General features: G+C 45.5%; 1 protein-coding gene across 4 annotated transcripts in view; it reads left to right on the top strand.

The window, feature by feature from the left end:
- AMOT (angiomotin) overlaps positions 1–14,373 on the top strand; it is a 62,541-nt gene that overhangs the window by 12,046 nt on the left and 36,122 nt on the right. The window contains exon 1 of one of the 4 annotated variants that reach the window (XM_065846227.2): positions 220–375. The exons of 1 other annotated variant lie outside the window; for it this stretch is intronic. The gene's annotated coding sequence lies outside the window, so the exon portion shown is untranslated. 2 more of the 4 variants (XM_065846224.2, XM_071813606.1) reach the window with 2 other exon arrangements.

Raw genomic sequence — 14,373 nt, 5'->3', positions numbered from 1 at the left:
AGCTGTCCCCCAGCTCCCTTTCCCCCACACTGCTCTCCCACAGCTGGCACCTCCAGCCGCGGCTTTGCGGAGGCGCCGAGCGCTGCCCTCCCGGGACGGCACCGGCTTCCCCGCCGCCCCGCGCACAATAGCGGCCGGGACAGCCCCGCGGAGCAACGGGCGGGGCGGGGCCGGCGGGCGGGGCCGGGGCGGTGTTTCCTGGCCGGCCCGCGGGGCGCCAGCCGGAGAGCCGGGCGGAAGGAGGCGAGGAGAGAGCGGAGCTGCGCGGGTGAGGCTGCTGCTGCTGCTGCTGCGGGGAGTGTGTGCCGGGGACGCTGCCGCTCCAGCCCCGCGTCCGGCCCTGCGGCTCCTCCGTGCTCGCCCCGCTGCGCACAGGTAACCGCGGAGAAGGAGGCGCGGAGCGGAGCAGCGCGGAGCAGCCTTCCCGGCCGCGATGCTGCGGGCCGCCCTTCCCTGCCGGGGCCGCGGGCGCTGCGAGTGCCCCGGGCGGCGCTGCCACTGACAGCGGAGCCTCCGCCGGCCACCGGGACCCACACTTGCCTTCTTTTTTATTGATTCTGCCGTTCTTGAGATACCGCTATCCTCCTTCCACGGACTGCGGGCAGGTCCTGTCTGACTCTCTTGGATTTTTACCCCTCTATTCTGATTTCCTGTCTGAAAGTATATTTATTTTTAATAAATGAAAAAAAAAGAATCGAGCCACAAATCCAGTTGATATCACGTTCCCCTTCCTGTGGAGTTAAAAAAAGTTTACTCCCTCCCCTCCCGTTTTATTGACACTGAGGATGAAGGAGGATTTGCAAGTGAAAGCGCCTTGAAATACAACATCTTTTGGAGGGAGCTCTGCAGTTTGCCTGTTGAGTCTCGAATTCCACCCTTTGCCCCTGCTGAATCCTCTGCTCTGCCCTTTACTCTCTGGGGTAAAAAACCAAACAACAACAACAAAAACCCGAGGGAAAAAAATACCTTTGGCAGCAGGGAAGCTTTGTGTGGCTGACCCAACGAGCTACAAGTGTCCAGTTTCTGAAAAGAAGAAAACCCTTTTGTCTTCAGCAGATCAGTAGGTAAGAGACGTGCTCATGGGGCAGGGGACTCGGCATTCATTCCTGCAGCCTGAACCTGGGACTTGGGCTGGCTCTCTGTCAGCTTTTGCTCATCGCTTCTCTCATCTGTAAAAGTTACTCTTCATCTTGCAGAAAAACACACTTGTCCAGCCATTTCACCATTAGCAGTAAATAGCCAAAATTAATAGTGATGTACTTGTGTGTAATTGGATAAAGTAAAATACTGTGGAAGTCGGTGAAGTGGGTTTGTGTCGGGCTGTGTTTGAAAGCAGCCGCGTTTCTTGTGGTGCTCTTTTCAGAAAATAATCGCAGTCATTGTGCTTGTAATCCACGTGTCAAGATTGTCTTTGCTCGTCGTGCTTCACAGAGAAGCACGTCTGTGCACTTATGTATGCACGTGTGCAAACGGGGCTGCCACAGTCACTGGAGATTTCTCATTTCACCCTGGAATTTGTTTTACATTAAGTGCTTTACTACTGTGTCACAAGGTGTAAGTGTTGAACCCCTAATTAACACGCCTTACCAGATTATTGAACGTGGCGAGGCACATGCTTGGCACTGTACAGAGTGAATGTGAGGATATGTTTTCTTTGTTTGGACGTTTTTTTTTTAAAGACTGAAAACGCAGCAGGGACATGTGCACGTAATAACTGGACGGAGGCCCGGTCTCTCTACAGGGAAACATATTTTGTAGCATACTCCTTTCTCTGGGGTCCAAGTGCTGAATGTGTGCTGGTTTACAAGTGCTAATACCGCTGTGAATTTCTGACTTTCCTTCTCCCCCAGCTCTGTACCCGCTTCCCACGCCCAGAGTGTCATTGCTGCCAGCCTTTTGTGCAAGGGAAGGACCTGTGGGCTTGGTGTGGCTGGTAGACTCCTCTTTGCAGGGAGGATTATATTGTTCCCTGTGGAAACACACAGCATCCCCCAGCAGGAGGATCGGGCTGTTTATGTGCTGAAACCAGCCTTGACATCACGCTCTTCCCCACTGCGTGGGTTCTTCCTGTAGATGATACAGGAAATGCTAAATATTGGTCTGCTGTGGTCACGGTTCCTCTCTTTTAACCCTTCCTCTCCGCTGGAGGGATTTCTATGGGAGGAGAACAAAAAGACAAGATAGGTGAGTGACCAGGATCCACCTTGGGGCAGAGGACATGACACAGGTTTTGGCTGCTGTCTCATTCTTTTCTGGGGACTGAGCCTTTCTGCCAAATCAGGCTGGGAACACAAGAACCATCTTGAGCTTGTGCTGCTCCTGTGCAAATTAGAGCATTAAGTCATTTTTTTAGCCCTGATGTAAAACGTGCACCCTACCCTGTTAAACCTTAGGGTCAGGCTTTAATCAGGGTTACCTCAGTGCCCGCTCCTCCTAGGAGCAGGGCAATAAGCTGACGCTGGAAAAATTTGTCCCATAGTTGAAGCTGCGTGTTCATCTGGGGCACTTGGTCTCCCTCTCTTTTTCTCCAGGACGTTTATTTGCAACATAACCCCTGTCTTTAAAACATTCCTGGGAGCCACAAGCACAACACAGGATGAGCAGTTTCTGCTCTAGTGTTTTCTTGAGGAAAGGGTAGGATTTCCAGGGGGAGCGCGAGGGGCATCTGGGCTTGCCCCAAGCTGCTTGTCTGATTCTGGAGGTATTTTGCAGCCAGTGCTGCCTGTCCTGGGGGCTGGAGGCAGAAAGGGAGCTGGGCTGTGCAGTGGGGCGAGGGATTGCACTGCTACTGGCACCTTGTAATTTTGGTATTGTTTGGCACGACACGCATTTAAATTGTGATGGCACATTAATATACTGCTAACATGGTTCATCATTCTGCCAGTTTATGGTGACACCAGACTGTGCCGTAAACACAGGAGAATCAAAGTATTGCTTTTTCAGTGACTTTAGACTGAAGTGTGCTTTGTAGTACAGAATGCCACAGCTAGGCCACAAGGTTTTCATATGCCTGCAATACAGATGATTAAAAATTCTCTGTAGTCTGAAATACAGCTCAAAGGGCAGCTGATTTAGATGTGCTTGAGTGTTAAGGTCAGGAGATCACATTCCATAGGTTAGCAGATGAAAGTGCCTGAAGAGGGTATAGCATAAATATTTGATTCATATAGAAGGGATTGGAGCAAATCCTTTTGTCCCTTCCCCAGAGATGTTCTGTAGGCAGCGCACCGTTGGGAGAAAAAAACCCAGACAGCAGAAACTTGGAAGTTTGTTGTGCTCGAGGAAGTAGGACGGTAACACAGTGCATTATTGTTGAATTCCACTAAAATTCTTCTCGTGGGGTACACCAGGAACAGCTCAGAGAACTGATGTTTTTAGACGTGAAATGACTCATAATGCATGGGCTCCTGAAGTTGGGTTTAACATTGTATGCAAACATTGCCAGCTGGTGGGGATCTTTCTAGATAAATAACAACTATATTTGTACAAGAAGGCTTGAATGATGCATTTCAGATGCATCCTGATTAGCATAAGCCATTCACTTTGCAAAAGAATAGCAAGAATCCCAGACGTGGAGATAATGTAGTAGTTCTGTTGTTCTCTTTATCCTGTCTTTCAGCAGCAGACTGACCAATCTTTTCGTTTATTTAGAAATAAAGTTGCATTACTTTCCTGCCTAACCATGACAGTGAAACTGGAAGTTTGCAACTCCCACGTTTTCAAAGTGTAAACTCTTCTCCCTCTTCTGTCCCTTCTTTTGTCTCCAGTTGAGTGTAATGTGATTTTTCGGGAGGGGGCGGTGGTGGTGATGGTGCTGGTGGTGGGTTTTTTAGATGGAATAACTCGCACCATTTCACTGTCTGTAGCACCCAGCACAACGATGTGTTGGTCCCTGGCAAGGGCTCGCTGTTACTACAGCGAATGAACAGCCCAAGTCAAATTTCAGCTTGTTAAAGGCTTTATTTTCTTAACACGGAGCAAAATCTGATGTTGGTTTAGGCTGTTGCTGTATTAATGTATATACAGAGATAAGTCTCTAATTCTAGAATTATCAACAGTCCAAGTGTGTGTTAATGTATAAATACTTTCAGCTGTGGATGAATTCGTCTGTTCATGCCTCTCTTGGGGCAGAAAGCCCTTTTGCAGTTCTTGCTTCATTCTTACTGACAGCTTTGAAAGAGCTGCAGAGCTCTAACCCCACAGAAAGACAAAGCCCAATATAAGGAAGTTCCTACATAGTGAGAGTTTGTATTAAACTGAAACCTGGCTCCAAACTCCTGTAAATTCCCAGATTCTCTACTCAGTGCAGAATATGGTGTGTGTTAGGTTCTGTTCTGAATTCAAAAGAAAACGATGACCTTGTTCTTGGATTATTGGATGTTCCTGGTTTGGAGTGAAGCGTAAGTGCTTTCAGAATAAAGTAAGGTGTCCGCTTTCTCCCATCTTGCTGTTGTTGCACATTTCCATATTTCAAGGTATTTTCAAACATTCACTTTGGAAGAAGTCTTCTCAAAGTTTTCCTGATTGAAACAGCCTTTTGATTATTTTTTTTTTAATTTTATTATTATTATTATGATTTTCTTCTCTGCTATTGTGGACGATATAGTGGGAGTGGAATGTCCTTGGTTGCCAGTGTTTGCTGCTAGGTATCCCCCTTCCATGGAGACCAAATGTTGATAATAGTGTGAGAACAGCCATTCTTGGGGACTGGCACTGAGGTTGGAGCCTCTCTTTCTCCTCTTCTGTCCACGGAAACACACCAAGAGGACTTGGATCTCTCAGTTCTTCATAGTAGTGTTCCAATTTGCCTATTGCTAGGGTTATAAAGTTTCAGGAAGCACTGCAGGATTTCTCAAAAAGATTTAGTCTGTTCTGTTGAATCTGGGCCACGAGTGCTTTCTGTAAGCTCATTTTCTGCTCTCAGGAGCTCTTTGCTTGTCTTACTTTCTGATGAGTAGTTACTTTCTAGATTGCACTTTCATCTACCCTTTTTGCCCAATCTCTCTGTATGTGCCCATATGTGGCATCATCACATAGTGGCTTTTAAATCCCTGTCTTTCTGAAGGAGCCAGGCACAGAGCTCAACGTGAGCCCAGTTTGGCTGCAGGAGCTTCTCAGTTAAACCCTTTTAGACCCGAGGAGCGTGTGTTCCCCAACGGCTCCGAATGCAGAGCTGCACGCTGCAGCCTCCGCGCCACAGCCCGACCTTCAGCTTTGCAAAAGGATTCGGTTCACGCTTTGACCAGATCTGATGCTGAAATTGCATCTGACGTCGGCAAATGTCCAAATCTTGCGCATCACTTGGCTCTCCAGGTTAACCTTGAAATGGAATCTTTGAGACAGCGAAAAAAACCTCAATAAGTTTGGGTAATAATGTAAAGGAGCTCCTAGGAGCAATTAACTTTCAAATATGCAATATAGTATTTGTCTCAATTTCCTGCTATGCTTAAAAGTGGAGGGAGTTTTTCAGGGCTGATGAAATTTGTGTTTACCCGGGCACTTGGATATAATTTTTGAAGTAAGAATATATTTGAAACCTACCTATGTATAAATGGCCATTCAGGGCAAACCAGACGCTTGATCTCAGTGGGAGATCAGTGCATGAGGAATGAACATGTGAATGGGTAAGAACAGGTGAATGAATAGGACCAGACAAGAAAAAGTTGTGAACAAACCAAAAAACTGAGAACAAAATAAAAAGGCCTGCGGAAACAGAGTTCTCAAAGGCCTAAAATCTTGTGCTGGCAGAGCAGTGGTTATGTGAGGTGCTTCTTTCAAGTGAAGGCAGAAGGTGTGTTGGAGCCCCCGTGGCCGCTGAGGATGGTTGGCGGTGCTTGTGGGGTGGGTTGTGCTGTGCTGTGAGCGGCTCCCATTTCCCAGGTTGGCACCGGGGACCTGAGCTCTCCTTCCTGTTTCTAAGGGCTGATTCGTCTCCCATTTTGCTGGCACGCAGGCTGCATTCTTGGTTCCCAGACAAACACTGCCATTCAGACTTGTTGCTTTCTTACTTTCTCATCTACTGTCAGAATGACCGTTGTCTGGTCTGGTTGTGTCTAAGCTGAAAATAACCTTTTATTTTGTTAAATACTATAATTTGGACATCTTTAAGAGTTTCGAGAGGTCTTCGGTCATTGTTCTCGGTATCTGTTGGACTTATCTAATGTTCTTCAGTATTGGTTAGAATACAGAACCAAGACTTTTAAACCATAAAAAAGTTCACTGATCTATGAAAATTGTGTTTTAAAGGCCTTGCTATTATTTGTATTAGCGAAGCACTTACAGTGTGTAATTGTAGACCAAGGTGTTGTTGAGTAGTTCTCTTATATGAATCTCTATGAATTAATCCAATTTAAGTTTTTGTTTAATGAATTAATTAGCATTTGTAAGACATTGTCTAAGGGTTGTATCGCAGTAATGTTTGTTTGCTTTAAAATGCTTTTGTGTCTCTACACAACTTGTTTTTGAAAAGAGTTACTTAGTCTCTTAGGATTGTTTACTGTAGCCCTCAAGGAAAGTAATTCCACATTTTGGTGGCTTGGTTCACTTCAGGGTCTGGTGGACATTTCCTGCGGTTCTAATTTGGGTGGTTCTGTGTCCAGCTGAAACAAATTGTCTTGCTTCATAGTAGGCCCAGCCTGCCTTGTGAGGCTTGGGAAAAACAGGGTGGGAAAGCATAGCTTACCAGTTTTCCCATTGTCTTTTTGAAAAGAGACAAAGCCGAAAGCTCCTCCGCGTTTTGTGAGACACAGAACATCAAAGCAGCATCAGCACGAGGAACTGGTCGTCTCTAGTTTACTGAAATCATCACAACTGAATGCTGATGTTTGTCTTAGGTAAAAACACATCTGAAACGCTTTTTACTGCAGAGCGATAGAGGTTGAAGAGACCAAGAGCGGTGATGTGGTTTATTCCACCCTTCCTTTGGGTAAGACCTGGGAATGGAAAAGAGCATCTCAAATCTACATGAGCAAACCAGCTTTTGCTGTTGCCAGTTTGGGATCAGGCGTGGAGCGCTCACATCTCGATGGAGAAAGAAAAAGTAGTTCAAAAAATTCTTAGCAGCTGTGGAGGACAGAGTGGCGGAAAGCATGGGCATTTCTGATTTGGGAAGGGGGGATGGCAGGAGAAAGTGTGGATGGGAGGGATGGCAGGAGAAAGTGTGGATGGGAGGGATGGCAGGAGAAAGTGTGGATGGGAGGGATGGCAGGAGAAAGTGTGGATGGGAGGGATGGCAGGAGAAAGTGTGGATGGGAGGGATGGCAGGAGAAAGTGTGGATGGGAGGGATGGCAGCAGAAGGTGTGGATGGGAGGGATGGCAACAGAAGGTGTGGATGGGAGGGATGGCAGCAGAAGATGTGGATGGGAGGGATGGCAGCAGAAAGTGGATGGGAGGGATGGCAGCAGAAGGTGCGGATGGGAGGGATGGCAGCAGAAGGTGCGGATGGGAGGGATGGCAGCAGAAGGTGTGGATGGAGGCCACTGGCCCCATCCCGCAGTGCTCCAGTGGCTCATGGGAGGGCTGTTTCCATGGAGCAATCTCAAAAGGCTGAGATGGCCTCCAGGGCCCAAGGCTGACACTTGCGTCATCAAGACCCAAACATGCGGATTTCCTTCATTAGGGGAATATTGTGTAGCTTCTAACTTGTTTCTGCAGCTTGTAGGGATAACTTGGAGAAGTATCTTCTCCAGCTGTAGAAAATACTCCAAAAGTTCCCCAGCCTTCTGCTCGCCTGGCTTCTGGGATACCCACACCCTCGATAGAAACCACCGAGGCAGGATCTATGCTGAACATTTTTGGTGCTTCAGTTATCATGGTAAATCTTTCTAGTAGTTTATATTATTATAGCAAGGAAGAAGTTTTGCTGGTATGGTTTACACAAGGTAACATACCTAAAACCAGTTATTTCCCAGTGTAACTGCATCTGCTTTAGAGTGGTTGCTGGAATAGTTGCATTGAAAGAAATCAGTTCCCTGAGTGACATAGTTGTGGCAACAAAAACATAAATGTAAGCCAGGACTTAGCCAATCAATGCTGCACTAAAACAGACGCACTTATGTCTTTCTCCCAGTGCGGTGGTGAGGCTTAATTAATCATCTTACAAGTCATTAAAGGTTTTTACAAAGTGTACATGAAAAACCCAGGTGGTTATGATAAAAGTGGTTTTGGTGTTGTTGTCTTATAACATCCGTGCTTTCGAAAAATTTGGTGGGCTGGATCTTATGTTGGATTTTACTTTAAAAAAATGCAGGTCTGTCTATTTAAGCCACGCTGCACATTGGGGTCACCACACAGGTTTGCTTGGAGATATTGGGGTGCCCCAGCTGCACGGTGGGTTTGTTCCCTTCCTCGAGCCGTCTCAGGATGAGCATCGCAACTGCCAGGCCAAATGACAACTGATCAATTAACCAAATGTTAACTGCTGCTTTTTATGAAGAACAAAAAAAGCCCTTTGGACAAAGGAGGGCTCATGTCTGCTTGTTTCTGTGTTCTGTGACTTAGTCCCACTGAATCCTGTAAAACTCCTTTGTGAAATGAGAAGAGTTCCTCCATATGGGGGCTTAAAATAGTTTAAATCGTGGTAATGCTAGAAAAAGCCAGAAAATTCCATGCTAAAGTTAGACCCTAGTGATTGTTTTCCTTCTCTACACCCTTCTTCACTGGTAGTTTTTATTTCTCTCGACTTATGATACAAATATTCAGGATGTCACAACTGACATATAAGGAAAAACTACCTTAAGGTAGCATAAAATGGATTTATTTGTTTGGGGAGTGTATTCCCATTGTTTTCAGGGCTTAAGCTTTCAGGTTTGAATTCTGACTTTATTTTTGGTGTAGATGCTGATTCTAATCTTTTTTTTATCTCGCCAGCAATTAAAACAGCCTGATCCTATCAGTAGGGACAAATGATGCACTGTCAACGTTTTGCTCCCTTCTGATAACGCACATGAAACCGGTTTGCGTGTTTGAAGATTACATTTTACCCTCACATGGTTTTCATTATCTGAGGGCCCCGAGGAGAGGCCTGGACTAAATCAGGGAAGGAACGGAGAAACCACACAATGCAATGAAAATGGTGCTGAGGCATTCTTGGGATAGTTGTGGGCCAGGGGCTGCTGACGCAGAGCCAGGGCGCTGCAGAGTGCGCGCAGCCCCAAGGACCGGAGCATTCTTAAAAGACAAAACCAAACTGATGTTGCCTTTAAACTGCAGCTTGGCTTTCCAGCAATCCCCCGGTTCTACAGGGATAATTGCTGGAAATCTGTGAAGTTTGCAGCAGATGAATCTTGCCGGTTGTGTGCTGGGAGGCAGTGCTCTGAAATGAGACCTGGGGGGACTAAACCTGTGTGAGCTTGACCTGGTTTTACCGACAAGACATCTATAAGGTGAGACCTCGGCCTTTGTGAAGTTAGCAGCAGAGCTCCTGTTGGAATTAGTGTTTCGTTGATGTGCAGGAATGGCAGCGCACGCTGGGTTGTCTCTCTGCAGGTGTGTGAGTGGCGCTTGGGAGTGCTGCGAAACAGCTTAAGGAACTGAATGGTGTGATGTATTCATGTAGAAATATTCCAAATAAAAACAGCTGGATGAATATACCTAGGCCGGTTTGGCTGTCAGACCGGTATATTCAGAATAAATCCTCCTGCTTCTCTGACCTTTGAGATTTTATGGAGGAACTTGAAATTCCATAGCATTCTTATCAAAATGCTTAAAAACCATGAAGCATTCCTATTTGTACAAGGCTCTCTAAGTGTTTATTCTTCTCTTTTTTTTTTCTTTCCTTTGTAACATAAAACCTAAATTATGTTGGGGAAGATTATAGGTACTTCCCTGTGAAAAAAATGATACTTTATAATCAGGGAGGATTCAAAGGTCAAGTAAGGTCTTTTTGGTTTTCTTCTTTACAGATGTTATTTAGAGGAGGTCTTCCTATGTCGAGGTCTTGACTTATTTATCTCAAGGCAGACTAGCTGGTTTTTCTTCAGGTCTGCCAGGCTTACTTGTGCCCAAATTCCAACACGTGGGCGTTTGGGAGCGGTTGGTGGCTCTCGGGGCAGTCTGCTCCTCGCTAACGTGGACTCGATTTGGCCCGGGGAGTTGTTAGAACCAGGACCAATCTTTTGGTGTTCTGGTGGCCTCTCGCTATAATTGCCTGGTGATCTAATAGAATGGGTATGAGTATTATTCGCACCCCTCCAGGTGACTTTGTTCTTGTTTTTAGTTAAAAGAAGGAAGTTTTTCTTGTTTGCCCGGTGACTCTGTCCCTCAGGTATGCGGGTGAGTAACGTTGGCGCCGCTCCGTGCACCTGCTCAGTGCCACCCCTGAGCTCACCTGAGCCGCGGGCGGCAGATCCGGGCACGCAGGGACGGGGCGGCTCGCTGAAATCGGGGGAAGTGTTTACGGCTGGAGCCTGAAACCCACTTTAGGTTGGGAGCAGGTGCTAAAACACCATCACAACCCTGGGGTTCACTGCGTGCTGCCGCGCAGGTTTGGGTGTTGGCGCCGAAACTTGGGAGTCTTTATTCTCAAGGACTGACCTGGTGTGTGTTCTCCATTCCTCCTCCTTGGATAGGGCTGAAATGAAACAAAGAGCATTCAGTGGTAACTTGCACTAATTCATTAAATAATTTTGGACCTTGCCCTTGTGAATTTGGTGCTTCTAGCCACTTCCAAGTGAGTGTGTGCGGAACAGCCATGTTTCCAGTGGCTTTACAGACCCTCGCGTTAAGCGAATCTTGCAGGATCAGGCAGCCAGCCTGCTGGGTTTCGCACGGACCATGTGGCAAAGGGCTGCTTCTGTTCAACGGTGGGTGACTCAGCATGGGCGCCGCTCTCTGCGGTTGCCCAGGGACTTCACCACCAGTCCTTCCCATGCCATCACTGGTTTGCATTCCCCTCCCCTTTTCCAGGTATGTCTGAAGATAACTGCACCTAAAAAAACAATCCAAGACTCCCTCTAACTGATAGCATCTCATCACCTGTTGCCAGCCAGGATAAGCAGCATCACATGCACATCTTTTAAGAAAAATATAGGCTTACTTAGCAAAACGTACTGCTGGTGTCTGAAGTCTGTCACACTCACTGGATCGTTTCGCTTATGAGTGACACAAAATTTAGTAGTAAAACTGAAAGTGCTTAACTGTCCTGCAGCCCTTTTGAGGTGGTGAACCTGTTCCCATCCCACCTGATGCGTAAGCTAATTAGCTTCTTGGTGAAGCAGTAATTCTGGGCAAGTATGTACAGGCTGTCCTCACAGGGACTCCTGCATTCCTCTTCGTTTCACAAGCTAGAGATGCTTCTCTTCGCTTGCGAGGTTATTATTGCTCCATGCTATAGCATTATAGCCACTCATCAAGCTGGGGTGAGTAGCTCACTTGTCTAAGCTTGTTTATTTTTATAATGCTGAAAAATATTTGCATGCTGTACAGAAATGTGCTGCTTTGGTTCCTTACAGCCTGGCAGTATTATCATTTTAAATTCTTTGTTAATCTTTCTTCCTCACGAGGGACTGGCAAGGTTCCTGTGCATAATTACATGATGGTTGAGACAGAAGCCTCCGCTACTGAGTTTTCACACAATGCCCTGCAAACACGGGTCTTTTCTTCCTTAAATAGTGCCTACGCTCCCTGCCCTTGATCTCGATGTGGTTACGTGCAACACTATTTGCAGTTCCCATGTTGGTCCTACCAGTTCTAGACCCTGCCATTTTGCTCAGGAACATACAGCTCGAAAGTTACCGTGAATAGTTTGAGCCTGGAAGGTAGGATAAGGTGGTAAGATGTGATGCTCAGGAGCGAACTGCAAAATCGGTTCAGCCTGGGAAATCTCTCATTTGCTCCTTGGAACAGAACGGGTCTAGAACTGAATTTTCCTCTTGAAAAGGAAGGTGTTTCTAGGCTTTGTGCTTGTGAAGAGTGCATCATCGGGTCTATAAACCCATGCAGGTTTGCAGAGATGTTGGTAGTCTAAATTCAGCCCTATCCATTGTAATACATTTAGGCTAAATCTCTAAATATGTCCGTTTAAAATATCTACAGGACTTACTCATTTTTTCTTGCAGGTCTATCACAACAACTTTTCCAGGGCACCTCACTAATTTCCATCTTTGGCACGCAGAGAACTGAAAATGCTGGAAGAGCCAAGCACAAATAGCGTTTGGTGTCCAAATAAATAACACATGGGCTCCAGTACCAATTGTACTGTTCAGTTTGGTGTTTTATTGCATTAGAAAAGCCAACTCGCTGCTTCTACTGCAAGTTTCCAGCTCGCTCAGAAAGCAGATTCCAGGAATGCTGCCACCCAAGTTAGTCGCACAAGATTTTCTCTGCTAATTAAAAATAATGGAAGAAACTTGGAAAAAATAGGCTTAACGCTCACAGTTGGTATTTACAGAAAGTGGATTTGTTGGCCAGAATGTCTTCATGTTGTATCTCAGTCCACCTTTAGGTTTGGATTTCCAGGCTGATTCCTGGTTTCCATCCACACTGAAATGAGTTGTATTCAGTCCCAGCAAATGCTTTTAGTGTGAGCTGTGTCCGCTCTTCATCAGATCAGCAGAATAAGCCTGTGGTGCGGGATGTGAAACTGCGTGAGATGGTTGTGCACAGAATTCCTTCCTTGGCCATTGAAGGAGTTAAACACGCGCAGATTGGATTTGTCTGTCGAGAAAATCTCTTAAGGCAGAGAGAAGCAGAATCTAAAGCTGGGTTATATCTTTGTATTAAAAAAAGTAAACATCCCCCCTCCTTAGATTTTTCCAGTGGAGACAAAAGAAATCTTTGGGTGGAAAGGCAGCATCATATTGCATAATAAAAGCCTTTTTATGCTCTAATAAAAGGGTTGCTTAGGGCAACTTTGTTTAAAAAATAGTCAATGATGATACTGCTGTGAGGGGGAAAAGGGATCCTTAACTTCTGTTGTGCAACACTGGGAAGAGAGGCTAGAAATGGCTCTAGTTATCTGCTATCTTAATGCCTGGTTTAAAGGTTCTTTACTGCATATTTGCTGGCAGCTGTTTTCAATATATCCCTCTTGAGCTAAGTCACCAGTTAAGAATTTCATATTAGATGGTTGGGTTTTGTTTCAACCACCATCTTGGAGCACCACCCCACACAACACCGCCTTGTTCTCCAGCTAGATACCGCTTATGTGCCTTGAAATCGCTGTTGACACCTCGAGTATTGAACTCGCGGGTCTGAGATAATTTTCGGTGGGTGTGGATGTGTGCCGTAATAAGGCCGAGACAGAAGCATCCACGTCTGCATTCCTTCACTGCATCTGGTCGCTTTATTTTTCACGGTGTGCCAGGAAATCAAGTTAAATTTTACGTCTCGGTGAATATTTTTAATCTCACCGGTTCTGTTTGAAAGTAGAAGCATACCAAGCGTACAAGGGTTTTCCACTTCTTTTGCGTTGTTTGCCTTTTTCTTTAGGACGCCTTTGGTAGGAGATTTAACTCTTTCTTGAATAACATTGAAAGGGAGAAATCAACTTAACAGCAGAGTCAGTTGTGCTGTTCAGCGGCATTCTTTGTGTTGTCAGCGCTGGGGAGCTCTGGGATCATCCTCCACCCGTGCTCCAAACACTGGATGCTCTTGCGTTGCTTATATTCACATCGTTATTACATATGCATTACCATTTTTGAAAATTTTGACATGCAATACATCTATACTAAGATGGTGATGTTAGCTATAATTATTTAGTTTCTTACTTACATCTATTAATGATCAGTTAGATAGAAACTAAGTACTGTGCTTCTAAACAACGTATTACTTCACCTTCTGTCTCCTTCTTGTCATGCAGAAGGATCTAAAACTTGAAAAAGATGCCCTCATTTTGCATGTGGTCAGAAAGCTCTTCTCCTGTCAATTGGTTAATGACGGGCAGGTCTTTCCTAACGTAATCACAGTATCCATTCATTTGGCAGCTTCTCTTCACCCTGCCTCAATACACAGTCTTCCATGTTCTCCTGATTCTCCCCTCAATGGTTAAAGTTTCTTTAGTGCTTTATGTTCTGAAAGAGAAAAGTAATGTAATTAAAGAATGTTTGGGGAATTAGCACTGTGCTCTGCAATATATTCCTGGCATATACTTTGTCAGTGTCCTTTTCCTCCCCTCGCTTTCCCTCACTGTAAAATAAAGCTAATATTCATATACTGATCATTCTCACAGTCATTTCTGAGGCATAATCTGCTGAAGTTTGTAAAGCATTCAACCATATCACCTTTCATCAAAGGATTTCTGCTGATCTAGTTTGAAATATCCAGCCCTGCTGGAAAAGGAGCCATAAGCACAGGGTATCATCATCTGCGCTGCAGCTTTCCTTCTTAGCAACAAATAAAACAATGGAGTTAGAGAATTAGCGGGTTTTAATCAC

The sequence above is a fragment of the Patagioenas fasciata genome, chromosome 11, assembly GCF_037038585.1.
Source record: "Patagioenas fasciata isolate bPatFas1 chromosome 11, bPatFas1.hap1, whole genome shotgun sequence".
In the NCBI taxonomy this organism is placed as follows: Eukaryota; Metazoa; Chordata; class Aves; order Columbiformes; family Columbidae; genus Patagioenas; species Patagioenas fasciata.
The sequence above is the reverse complement of the archived record's forward strand: the minus strand, read 5'-3'. Positions and strand labels throughout refer to the sequence as shown.